At 40.1% G+C, this 13050-nt stretch overlaps 1 protein-coding gene across 1 annotated transcript in view; it reads right to left on the reverse strand.

The window, feature by feature from the left end:
• The window catches only part of RYR2 (ryanodine receptor 2), a gene marked incomplete at both ends in the record, with an annotated part of 448394 nt that overhangs the window by 284175 nt on the left and 151169 nt on the right, over positions 1-13050 (reverse strand).

Below are 13050 nucleotides of genomic sequence, written 5' to 3' on the forward strand. Positions count from 1 at the left end.
CAGCATAAGAGAGTACCTTACATACATAAGAACAGAGAACAGCACACCAAAACGTCATTCCTTTTTCCTATGGGGAATAAGAGAATCACTCTGAAAGCTTAAGGTTTTGTACTAACAAAACTGTTTCAAGGTTCATTAAAGAAACAGATTTTAAATTACTCTCTCTAAAAAGTCTTTGGACCATCTTAGAGTCTCAGAAAGGATTGAGAATATCAACTAGAACACATTTCAGCTAATAGAAAGGTTAGTATTGGCACTACCTATTAATAACTCAGTTGGCACCACCAGCAGTATATCTGAAGTAGATTCGTCTCTGGACTTAGCACAGAAAACATATTATCAATATTGTTCAGTCCTCCTAGCACACAAAGGTTAGAAACCACAATCTGAACTCTCCACTAATTAACGTGATAAACTCATAAGCATTTGTTAATTTGACAATTCCTACCTCTCTTCTGAGATTTGGACTCCATTCAGATTTAATAGAAATTGTGATTTGCCTCTATTTATTTTTTTTAAATAATCTTTACTGTGACTTTTGTTATCCACCACAGCAGCAGAAATCCCTCCTAAAAACCACCTAGTGTTCTAAAACAGATACAATATAAGAAAAGATATAATAAGATGTTGGTAAGTTAGAAAAGCAAGCAATGATTTAAATATAAATGCAAAAATACAACTATGACACCTTAAAAGAAAGGAGTAAGGAATACCCAAGTTTGATTTACATACAAATCTTTCATTTATTACTTTTGTTTTGATACAACTTTTGTTTTGTTAAAATTGGATATGCACTCAGAACATAGTATTACAAGCACTTTGACTGTGTGACAGTGCTAGAAAGAGGTGAGTCAATTCATACTTTGTTTTGCTTTCTGTTCTAACTGTCCCAAAATTTAAGTGAACAGGGCAGCCACAATTGGTGTCAGAAAGAATCCACTCAAAACTCAATGCACATCACCAGTTGTACAATCAATTGCCTTATCATTGCTGAATTTGTCCATTTATTTTATTTTAATGGACACCAATTAGCTTCAAGAGTCAAGTGCAGTATTTGTCAAGTATTTATAAAACCATACACACTAAATCCACATTGGTATACCCATCTTTAAATAGAATTGTCAACAGGACTTGGCATATGCCAAATGCACCTTTATTTGTAGTCTCTCAGTATAACTACTTGAACATGTGCAATTGTCAAATCCTACAGTTTGACACCTACATGATGGTCATACATGAAAGACTATGAATGCATCCAAAGAGAAAGAATCACAGAATATTTTAAGTTAGAAAAGACTTTTAAGACCATCAAGTCCAACCATTAACCTATCACTGCCAAGTCCACCACTAAACCATGTCCCAAAGCGCCACATCTACACGTCTTTTATATACCTCCAGGGATGGTGACTCAAACACTTCCCTGGGCAGCCTGTTCCAATGCTTGACAACCCTTTCGGTGAAGAAATTTACCCTAATATCCAATCTAAACTTACACTGGTGCAACTTGAGACTGTTTCCTCTCATCCTATTGCTTATTGCTTGGGAGAAGAGGTTGACCCCCACCTCGCTACAACCGCCTTTCAGGTAGTTGTAGAGAGCAATCAGGTCTCCCCTCAGCCTTCTCTTCTTCCAGGCTAAACACCACCAGTTCCCTCAGCCACTCCTCAGAAGACTTGTGTTCCAGACCCCTCAACAGCTTCACTGCCCTTCTTTGGACACGCTCCAGAACCTCAATGTCTGTCTTGTAGTGAGGGGCCCAAAACTGAACACAGTATTCGAGGCGCGGCCTCACCAGTTCTGAGCACAGGGAGACCATCACTTCCTTAGCCCTGCTGGCCACACTATTTTTGACACAAGCCAGGATGCTATTGGCCTTCTTGGCCGCCGGGGCACACCACAGGCTCATATTCAGCTGGCTGTCGACCAATACCCCCGGGTCCTTTTCTGCCAGGCAGCTTTCCAGCCACTCTTCCCCAAGCCTGTAGCGCTGCATGGGGTTGTTGTGACCCAAGGGCAGGACCCAGCACCTGGTCTTGTTCAGCCTCATAACATTGGCCTCAGCCCATTGCTCCAGCCTGTCCAGATCTCTGTAGAGCCTTCCTACCCTCAAGCAGATCAACACCCCTGCCTAACTTACTTTCATCTGCAAACTTGTTGAGGGTACACTCAGTTCCCTCGTCCAGGTCATTGATAAACATATTAAACAAAACTGGCCCCAGTACCGAGCCCTGGGGAACACCACTTGTGACAAGCCACCAACTGCATTTGACTCCATTCACCACAACTCTCTGGGCCCAGCCATTCAGACAGACTTCTACTCAGTGAAGAGCGCGCCTGTCCAAGCTATGAGCAGCCAGTTTCTCCAGCAGAATGCTGTGGGAAACGGTGTCAAAGGTTTTACTAAAGTCTAGGTAGACAACATCCACAGCCTTTCCCTCATCCACTAAGCAGGTCACCTTGTCATAGAAGGAGATCAGGTTAGTCAAGGAGGACCTGCCTTTCATAAACCCATGCTTACTGGGCCTGATCACCTGGTTGTCCTGCACGTGCCACGTGATCTGCTCCATAACCTTCCCTGGCACCGAGGTCAGACTGACAGGCTTGTAGTCCCCCAGATCCTCCTTCCAGCCCTTCTTGTACTATTAACGACTGAGGCAAAGAAGGCATTAAGTACCTCAGCCTTTTCTCATCCTTTGTCACTATGTTGCCCTCCCGCATCCAACAAAGGCAAAGATTCTCCTTAACTCTCCTTTTGTTGCTAATGTATTTATAGAAACATTTTTTATTGTCTTTTACAGCATTAGCCAGATTAAGTTTTAGTTGGGCTTTGGCCATTCTAATTTTTTCTGTGCATAACCTCATAACATCCTTGTAGTCCTCCTGAATAGCCTGCCTCTTCTTCCAAAGGTCACAAACTCTCTTTTTTCCCCCTGAGTGCCAGGGAAAGCACTCTGTTCAACCAGGCTGGTCGTCTTCCCCACGGCTCATCTTTTGGTACATGGCCTCCTCCTGCACCTTTAAGATTTCCTTGAAGAATGTCTAGCCTTCCTAGACTCCTTTGCCCTTCAGGACTACCCCCCAAGGGACTCTGTCAACTAGTTTCCTAAACAGGCCAAAGTCTGCCGTCTAGAAGTCCAAGGTAGCAGTTCTGCTGACCTCCCTTCTTACTTCTCCAAGAACTGAAAACTCTAACGTTTTGTGGTCGCTATGCCCAAGACGTCCTCCAACCACCACAGCCAAGGAGCACTTTACGCTCCTTGGACTTGGAATTGCCTGTTCTTACCATAAATCACTCTGCTTAGGTTTTGCTGGCATGTTAGGAGGTACAGATCTTCCAACTGGTCTAGGAAGGTTTAAACTTCAGGAAGAGCTGGGGGTATGGCAGTCAGGGATTGGCAGTCACATCTGTAAGCTCCCTCACACTGTGGTATCTTACAGTGTAAACTACTTCAATCATACATTACATTAAACGTGGTCTGAAAGAACAGTACAATAATTTATTTTAAAAAGCACAGTAAATTTTGACTTGTCACAATGAATCCAAATCCATGGAATTCAATAACTATTCCTCTTCTGGCCCATCTTTTGTCCTGATTACTAAGTCATATTGTTTGGAAAAAAGAAACGGTTAGGTAGGTATATACTACTTTTTTTCCCTCATTTTCTTTATCCAAAGACTATCTACCTTTACAATATTTCCTCCAGTACAGGAAGCAGAATTCATCTTAAAGCATACATCCCTCAAATGCAGTATGCTACTTAAAAATATTCCTTACACATGTATCTATGTTCTCGGAAGACTTCCCCAAAAGAAAAGAACATGACACTGGCTAACATCAGATATCAAAACTTAGTGGGTTTCTTGCTATCTGACAGTTCTGAGTGTCGGAAATTATTATCTTGCCATGAAAACACCAGAGTTACCAAAACGTTGAAGGATACAATGCCTCTAGAATTTACTTAGTGATTGTGGGCTACTTATACTACAATAATTAATCATTTTACAGAAAGCTACTAACTTCAACTTAAAAGAATTATTTCACTGCCTGCTGTTAGCAAGTAACCATCAACATAACTAACTTAATGAGCAGAAAATATGACCTTTCAAAGTAGAGCACAGTGCTTCATGGACACTAAAATGGTAAGGCACCCTTACATCCATACGTCTAAGGAATACAGGTAGTGCTATAAGGAGAAAAATCAAGGATGCAAAACTGCATTCTCAGAATCAAGCAAAAAATCAAAGACAGCATTTAGAATTATAAAAGTAATTTCTCTTCTTGAACTAGATGGGAACATTATACTACAGAGTCTTGATACTTCCTTTAGAATTTCATGTAACTGCAGGAAGAAGTCCTCCATGAAGAACATACAACCACGATTTACTGCAGTGCTAATCCAGAAACTTCAGAGAATGACCTGCATTCCCTGACTTCTCTTCAGAAGCACACAAGAGCTCCAATTTTCAGCCAAGCTTTCATTTTAAATGCATTTAATCCACACTGAAGGGCTGGTTTTACAACAGATATCCAGCACTGCGTTAACCATACAGGCTAGGCAAAACAGCAGGAATGTAGTTCTGTTACTTCTCTTTTCTCTTTTCATAAGGAGTCATGAACTAGATCAAGAGAAATAGAGAGATCTTTTCACCATTATGAGAAATCTTTCACAAACTCACCTTTTAAATCTTGACAGAAAGCAAGCTCACAGAACATGTGCTGAACATCCACTAATACAGCAACATTAATAACCAGCACAGAGAGCTGGAAAGTAAACTACTTTAAGCTGTGCAGAACAGCCTACAATTCCTAACGCTGGCTTCTGTATTCTGTTTTCTTTCATCTGCTTGAGCAGCATACAAAAACACTAAGGAACTTTATTCCACACTGTATAGGAGAATCTTACCTGACTATGGCCGATTACATTCTCTATAACTACTTATGAAAACTGCAGATACACTGCTATGATCCACAGTTGGGACTGTGACCTGAAATCTCAATGAAGCAATGCATTCCAGCTAGCGGATGTTACATCTTTGTCTACACTTATTTTTCTGAACTGAAGCAAGACAACTATTAGAAAAATAAGAGATTTTTTTTCCATGTCTTAATTGAGGAAACTGAGAACATATAGCTAAACCTCTGTCTAAAATTCTCTAACAGAGATAAGTAAGATGGGAATAACTAGACTTGAGCTAGATAAAGTTCCCAAAAGATCCCAAATTTAATTGTATTTTTGTTTCTGTTACAACACTTGATTATCTTCATAGACACCTTGATTTCCTGAATTTAATATTCAACAAATTAATTGATGATATGTCTTCTCTTCTAGCCCAGGGTTATCTTCCATTGCAGACTTTTGTCTTCAAGATGCTTCAAGGGCTGTACTTTCATGTCTGTTTAGTTTAGCTCCTTCTCTGTATGCAACGTTGATCAGAAAACTTAACTGAGAAGAAATAAATTAATTTCTCTTTCCCTCAAAGTCAGTTTTTACAGACCAGTGTCATGGAAAGAAAACTCTGAGCACATTAGAGATCCAATGGTTGTGGTAAGGCTGCAAAAAGGCCTGCCATCTACCTCTGAAAAAGGAAACTTGTCTGGGATGATAAAAACGTTTGCTTTTATGCCATACGTCTTCATACATCCTCATTCCAAATATGGCACCCTGAAAAGAAGAGCCCACGTGCCAGGCTAGAAATATTTGCTTGTCATGATTCTGTGATTTGAAATAGATAATGATTTTATTCCTGTCCTTGCCTCCCCCTGAGGATAAGCAGAATGCAAAAATACTGTGCCTGCACTTCTTGATTTTTTCCAGTACTTACATTTGATCAAAGTGCAGTTGATCAAAGCCAAGTTTTTGTGCCGTACTTGAAATGGCCTGCTAGCAATCACTTCTGATGCTAAATAAGGTGCACTGAGGAGAAAATGACAGTATTTGTTTTATCTGCAAAAGTTTTGTACTTTTTTTTTTCCCCTGTTGTATTTCCTGTTCTCCTCTTAGCAGTGTGGCACCTCTAAAACAGCTGAGAATAGTCAGGACTTTAAGTAGAATAAGCCTCTAAACTACCTCATCTTTTCTTAAAGCTTTCCACTGGTAGTCAGTAAGTCGATCTGCAGGATACAAAGGCCCACACTGCATGAAATGCTTTGAGCTCCGCTTCTTCCTCTCCTTTCTCTCTCCTCCTTTCTCTTCTTTCTCTCACTCCTTTCTTTGCAGTAAGAAGCATTTAGGTTACGCAAATTCAAAGTTTGGAAGGGCAGACCATGCAATAAGTACAAGCTAACACTGCTGGACATAACAGCTCTGTCTCTCTTCATGATACACCACTATCTGATGAAGACTGAGCCAAAGAATTTCTGAAGAAAATTACTGCTGCACTATTTTGTTACTTCAGTGAGTTATGCCTGGCGCATGTAGACAACCCTTAGACTAATGAAAACACCCAAATAACCTATAGAAATAAGAAGCAGCTATAGTTTGGACTTTTTGCTCAAAAGTTTGATTGAAAAAAAAATAATTCTTGCCTTAATGTTTGACAAAAGAGAACACTTTCTGATCAGTGCTAGGAAATTAAAAGAGCTCTGGTTCGTTACATTAAAAGACCTTTGGTTCATTTCTGACTCTTCCTACATGTGCGGGTTCTGCTAGTAAACCTGAAAACATTTTCAGCCCGTCATGTTCACAACTGCTGTTAGCCTTCAGATATGTTATTAACTGGGCTACTGTAGTGTAAATCGGAGAGCTAAAATTGTCAAGAGAGCATTTAACTGCCAATCTCTTTTTTTTTTTTTTTTAAGTACCTTGATAAATTGGCTTATTCATTAATACACAGAACACTTATAAAAAGAAATAGGGAGTGTTATGTTTTTTCCATTTGTATGAGGGATGAAATTACTTTTCCCCCCTCCCCCCATGCTGAGAAAATGATAAAGCTGCCAGCTCTCCATGTTATCTTGCTGCTTACTAATACAAAGTAATTAATGAATTCAGAGTTCCACAGCTGGAGATGGATGATTTGAATATCCAAAAATCCACCAGCTACAGTTTCATTCCTGTCCCAAAATGCCTCCACTCCTTCCCCGCCGCATGGGAAACCTTTTTATCTCTTTGAGGAAACATACATTTTCACCATCCCTTAAACACAGGAGGAGAATTATACACGCAAGACACTTGCAAGTCACGATTCCGTCACACAAGGCCCTTTGGATCAGTGGCAAAGGAATGTATTTTGCTCCCTTCAGCAAAGACTACCCCCCACACAAAATTAGACAGCAGTTTGCTGGTCAGTGGCACGGAAAACAGATTTTATTAAAACAAGGCACCAGGAGAAATGATTAATCAGCCATGACTGGATGATTAGACAGGAGTTAATAAGCTCATGATGAAATTTAGCTGGAACTCTGCCTAACTGATGGTTATCCGCAGACAGCATTTTCCTGAATAATGAAGTTGTCAAATATTGGAGTAGAGGTTGTGAAATTGAAATTTTTCATATTATTGAAACGGTTTAACTTAGAATGCACACACAATGTGTGCAATCAAATGCTTTCATTCTCTTAATAAGGTCTGACATGGATATATGAGTGTACAAATCTGAAAAACTAGCATTAATTACAATGCTTTTACCACAGTGTAACTGAGACTTTTAAATAAAAGTTAATGGAGATACTTGTTTTATGGCTATTTTCTCATGTTGTCCAGGAATTATTTCTGTCTGTATATCAGTGCTTTTCTCATGTAATTGGATCGAGGTGGGGAGAGACTGTGACATCTAGAGGAAAACAAGGACATTCTGGAACGAATGTTACTAAAGGAGGAAATAAAAGTCAGATATTAGTGTCAATAACCAGGTTGTACACTAATCAATCAGTTCTAGTCCAAAGTTAAGATCTTCTGTCAGTAAAAGGAATGACACAACAATGTATAAAATCTATTGAACCCACAGATGTGGAAGAATATGCAGCAGATCAAAAATAACAGCATAAAAGAAGGAAATAAAAGCTATCAAAAGACATTTTAAAAATTAGGAAAAAAATTTAGGAAAATTATGCAAAAGAAACAGCTACCTGTCTTGTTTTTGTACTCTGAGATCAGTTTAAAAATCAATGTGAGGTTTATATTAGACAGATAATTAATTCAGTGCATCCCTCTCTATTTATTAAAAGTCTGCTGAACTATGCATTGGGGCAACAGAAGTTGGTTACACCAAGCTGCAAAAGAAATGAAACTTTTAGCTAAGAATTTCCTCACAGATTGAAGTCTTCACTTAGACACAAGTGAGTATGATGCGTTTGTACTACTCCCTTTAATCATCAACTTCCTGATCTCATTTTCAGGAAGCTCTTTCCAAATCCCAACAACAGTACCGTTCCTTCTTACTTGGCTCTCTGAACCCGATTTCTTGATTAGTCTAATCTTTCCTGCAGTCTGAACTGATCCAACACACCAAAAGAAAAACAGGAGACTGATGGAAATAAAAATCTGCTCAGAATTAAGAAGCAAAAGCACTGAAAGTTCCCTTTATGAAATGCCACTAGAATATAAAAAGGAGATGGTTATGAACCAAAAATTCCTAACTGCTCTAAATACATGCAGAATAAGCATGAGATAAAGAATTTAGAAAATGCTTCCTACTGTTTTGTACTCAAACCACCAGCTATGTTTGTAGCTTCCAAATCCTCAGGAGATTTGCATTTCAAGTTGCCAGGAAAGCCCCTAAACACTGTCCTATCCACAAAAGGTTTCAAAGATTGGCCTGTGGTAAAAGACATTCTGAATAAGACAATAGATGCTGGGGGTGGGGGAGAAGAAAAAAAAAAAAAAAGAAAAAGAAAGAAGAAAGGTCAGAAATGCCTTCCTAAATGTTTTAGCATATAACAAGAGAATTTTTGTACTTCATTGATAAACTGTATCAACCAGAAATGATCAAAATTTTACTATGATGATCAGCAAATCTCTTTATTCCGTTAATACCTTGCTCGAGCTTTTAAATGCCCTAATGAGATCTCTGCGTTAAGGTATTTTCTCTACTGTTTTACACCAAGCCAGAAAAAGTCCTGAAATCATTTATGAAAGCGATTAGGATTTCACTGGAAAAAGTAGGAAAAGCCACTGGGTTTTCAGAAGAAATCTCAGTAGAAAGGCTATCACATGCGCTCTTTCTCCTCTCAACCCATGGCACCATGTTCAGGAGTTGAGAATGGACTAGGCAAGCTGGGTAGGTGCAGACATCTGAGCCACAAAAAGGCTAAACAGTGTGCAATATTGAACTGGAGCAAGTCTGTGTTTTAACTGTCATTTCCACACAAAGGTCTCAGTTCCCTAATAAAGTTTTATTATGAACTTTGCAGCTTCTTGCAATACTCAGAGTCACAAGAAGCACTGGAGTCTCATACTTCCTGCAGTAATAGCATTTAAGAATGTTAAATGAGAACTTTTTCCTTGACCTTACAAAATTTGAGTGAAACTACATAATGTTTATCACTCCCCAACAACAGAATGACTTACTTGAAGAAAAAAAAATTCAGCAACATTTCACAAAATTTATTGAACTCCCAAAGTAAGAGACAAGATTTCTGATCTGAAATTAATGATTCTCAGTAACAAGATACTCAGATTATTGTGTTTAAATTCTTGATTTCTGCATAAAAAGCTCTAAAATATTTCAGCATTTATTAAGCTACTCAAAACACTGCATGTACAAGTACAGGAGAGGGGAAAAAAAATTAGAGTAAATTCACTGTGGAGGAAGCATCTAAACATTAAGTCAATTTGCCTCAAGTTTTCACTGGGGAAATTTGAATGGCCGAATTTCAAAAACTACCAAACATCATTCATAAAAAAAATAACAGACAGTAAAGTTTCTCACCTACATACTGCAGATAGTTCCAGGACTTAGGAAAAATGATCTGCTAAATATTCAGTTCAAGAGTTGTTGACTTGACTCCAGTTTCAAGCCAAATGGGGAAAGGACTTGCATTTGCGTGCTGTGGGATCACTACAGAAAGAGAATTGCGGTCTTCCTTCTAGGCAGAGGCAAATGCTGGCTAGCTAATATGTTCCTCTGAAGATCTCCAAACCCACCAACAAGTTCTCTCTTTAAAATTAAGGCTTTGTTTTTCACTAACTAACCTAAAAAGTAGTGACACATGGCTGAGGAGAGAGAAAAAGAACCCTCACGTGAAATTCCTGGGAACAGCCAAAGGATTTAACAGTTACTTACATTATTACAATTTGGACAAATACACAAGTTCTTTTGAAGAAGCAGAGCTATACACAGTAAACAGTTTAAGCTAACAAACGAACATCACCTGGAAATGGAAATTTACAGAAAGAGCAAAAATGCACAAATACCCAGTCAACGAAAATAGTCTGCTGCTAAGTGACCTACATATACACTAGGTTATATGGATTTACCACACTAAATAGTCACCACCAAAAAAATTGTGAAAAAACAGGATTTCCAAATTTGTCCCTTTCCTTCTGCTCTGTATGTACCATTATCTTCTGTGACTCATCCCAGTATTTTTTAAATAGAAACTTCTTTCAAGAAAAGTGTTCTGAATATTTATCAACAGATTGTCAGCTACCAAAGGCTGCTTCAGTCGTGGAAGCTGCATGTACTGCCATAATTACAAGCACATTCCACACCATCAGCAGTATCTGCACAAATAAGCATTAACTACAAGAATCATATACAATACAACAAGACTTCATAAACCAAATTAATTAGGTCTAAAGCAGATGACAACACCCAACCTAACAGAAGTCAGGTTTACCTGTTCAAGTTTCTCTGCTTTGCTCTGCCTATTTCAAAGTACTGTTTTCATAAAGAAAAGCAAGGAGTGAGCTTTTACTACCATCACAGAAAAAAGGAAAACAAAGTCTTATCTATTTATGCAAAGAGAGAAGGACAATTATTTGGAGGACTAAAGGGCAAGCGTCTAACCAGCAAACACTGGGAAAGGCTGCAAGCCTAGGCAAACAGAGACAGCTAGGAAATCAGAGGACAATTTTCAGAGCTCAGCAACTATCACATGTTTATCAAAAAGCTATTTATGGATCAAGATCAAAAGCCTTACAAAAGCAACAAATGAGAGGATAATACCTCCCCTTCTCGCTTACCATGTTGACAGTACACTAAAAGCACAGGTTTCAATTTTAATTTGAAAACTAAAGGACTCTGGAATCATAGAATAGAATCACAGAATCATCTACTTTGGAAGGGACCTTTAAGACCACCAAGTCCAACCATTAACCTAGCACTGCCAAGTCCACCACTAAACCATGTCCCGAAGCGCTACATCTACATGTCTTTTAAATACCTCCAGGGATGGTGACTCAAACACTTCCCTGGGCAGCCTGTTCCAATGCTTGACAACCCTTTCGGTGAAGAAATTTACCCTAATATCCAATCTAAACTTACACTGGTGCAACTTGAGACTGTTTCCTCTCATCCTATTGCTTATTGCTTGGGAGAAGAGGTTGACCCCCACCTCGCTACAACCGCCTTTCAGGTAGTTGTAGAGAGCAATCAGGTCTCCCCTCGGCCTTCTCTTCTTCCAGGCTAAACACCACCAGTTCCCTCAGCCACTCCTCAGTAGACTTGTGTTCCAGACCCCTCAACAGCTTCACTGCCCTTCTTTGGACACGCTCCAGAACCTCAATGTCTGTCTTGTAGTGAAGGGCCCAAAACTGAACACAGTATTCGAGGCGCGGCCTCACCAGTTCTGAGCACAGGGAGACCATCACTTCCTTAGCCCTGCTGGCCACACTATTTTTGACACAAGCCAGGATGCTATTGGCCTTCTTGGCCGCCGGGGCACACCACAGGCTCATATTCAGCTGGCTGTCGACCAATACCCCCAGGTCCTTTTCTGCCATGTATATTTAACAAGCATGCTTTTGAAGGGAAAGGACTCCATCCAGGCTGCCTGCAGGAACTCAGCAGGAGCCTTTACTGCAGCTGAAATGCAAATGAGCTCCAAAATGGAGCCTGCTGGCACGGGACCCCCTATCCATCCCAGAGACAAATGGTGACTTAGCAGGCTGGCAGCACAGGCTGATGTGGTCGGCAGCTCCTGGAATTCACAGCCAGGGCTGCACAGGAGCCCGCTGTCCTGCCCCTCGCTGGGACAAGGCCCTGCCTGCAAAGTGGCAGCTCAAATGCTCAAAATGAAAATCCAGGTTTGGGAAAGGCTGAGTGATCCTGACACACACTGAGGCAAGCTCTTGGTTTATATAGTTCCTATTGAGTTTTGAGTTCATCCCAAGCCCTGCAGCCCGGCTGCTCCGAGGTGAGCTCTGCTGAGGTAGATGATGCTGCTGCTCAAAGAGGCAAGGTAGTGCCTCCGTGAAGAGCAGCAGGTTCATTGCCTCTTCCACACTCAGGTCCCAGCCTAGGCTATAAATCAGGCACCGGGAGCCCACAGGAAAAATCTCACCTCAGGAAACAGAGCTGCTCCCTGTTCTCAGCCTTTCTCTGTTCTCTTACACCCCTGATCCCATATCCCTTCATTTCTTTCTCTTTCCTACCGCCCATCCCCAACTCAAGAGTTGTTGCCATCCTCATAAGTAAATTAAAAATGGTAATTCTCTATGATAAGAGAGAAACAAAAAAAAATATCCGCCTGTTAACTTAGACCTCAAGTAGTGCAACTTTCACACAGCAGTAGTATTTAAATACTTAAAACAGACCAACACGCTCACCTGCTTGGAAGGCTTGGAAGGTCTTACTCTTGTTATTGAAACACAATGTTTGATGGCTCTTCAGCAAGACTTTCCAAAACCAGAAAGCATACCTTCTCAGTGAACCTACACTACCACAGTCACTAAGAAACTGCTGGGCATCAAAAGAAATAATTTTTCCACAAACAGTTGTTAAGCATGAAATAATACCTGTTATCACCAGACCTGTCATTTTTGCCAACTCTGTGATGTAGCTACCACGGATTCAGATTCCTTATTGCCATAGGGAGATGCAGTTACATACATGCAGATGTATCCTCATGCTTATAGTACCTATCCAGACCTGTTCAGCAGCGATGT

Source organism: Vanellus vanellus (genome assembly GCF_965231255.1).
Source record: "Vanellus vanellus genome assembly, chromosome: 3".
NCBI classification, from domain to species: Eukaryota; Metazoa; Chordata; class Aves; order Charadriiformes; family Charadriidae; genus Vanellus; species Vanellus vanellus.